Below are 1,027 nucleotides of genomic sequence, written 5' to 3'. Positions count from 1 at the left end.
AACATAGTTTATAGTTAGTTGAAAAGATGTATAACGGTAACATCTTAGGGAAAAAATTACCTCCGGGGAGTACGGCACGTTCTGAGAATCCACAGATACAGTAATGCTCTGGTACACTTCCATCAGGACGACATGGCTTGAGCCCAAAAAACGGATTTTGAGCGAAGCGAAAAATCTATTTTTTGGTGAGATGGCCATGTCGTCCTGATGGACCCGCCCTTGCCTTTCTAAGAAAGGGCTGTAGGACCCCTCCCTACATACAGTATCTGTAGCACCTCGTGTACGCTACAAGGAATACAGATGGCGCCAGGATTGGCGCCAGGCACGCATACGAATCGGGGGATAGGGAAGCCTTGGGATCGGCTCCCCTTTTTCTTTCCCGAATTCGTATCTCGTCAATCACCTCCTACGAGACGAAATCTCTGTCCAGGATGTAGATTGCCATGTGACGTGTCTAGAATACGTCCTCTGATATGTCGCGATATCCCTTTCACGAGGGATACTCGCTCCAGGAGTTAGAATTCTGGTACCTTAAGGTAAATTCTCTGGGAATATCGCCGTAGTTGTAATATACCCTAGGAAGCTACCCTATAGGAACTTCCATCAGGACGACATGGCCATCTCACCCATAAATAGATTTTTCGCTTCGCTCAAAATCCGTTATATATATATATGTACACACACACATATATATATATATATATATATATATATATATTCATATATATATATATATATATATATTTATTTATATGTATATACATACATATATATTTATATATATATATATATATATATATATATATATATATATATATGTGTGTGTGTGTGTGTGTGTGTATTAAGTACATATTTCCTTAGAGATTACCTGTTTATACCTTCCCTCCCATAAAGTACGATAATAATAATAACAATATCGATAATGAAACCTTATTTTCACTTAACAATTGCCTCTGAAATATATATATATATATATATATATATATATATATATATATATATATATATACAACGAGCCTTTCGCGTG

This window comes from Palaemon carinicauda, chromosome 22 (genome assembly GCF_036898095.1).
Source record: "Palaemon carinicauda isolate YSFRI2023 chromosome 22, ASM3689809v2, whole genome shotgun sequence".
Lineage (NCBI taxonomy): Eukaryota > Metazoa > Arthropoda > Malacostraca > Decapoda > Palaemonidae > Palaemon > Palaemon carinicauda.
The sequence above is the reverse complement of the archived record's forward strand: the minus strand, read 5'-3'. Positions refer to the sequence as shown.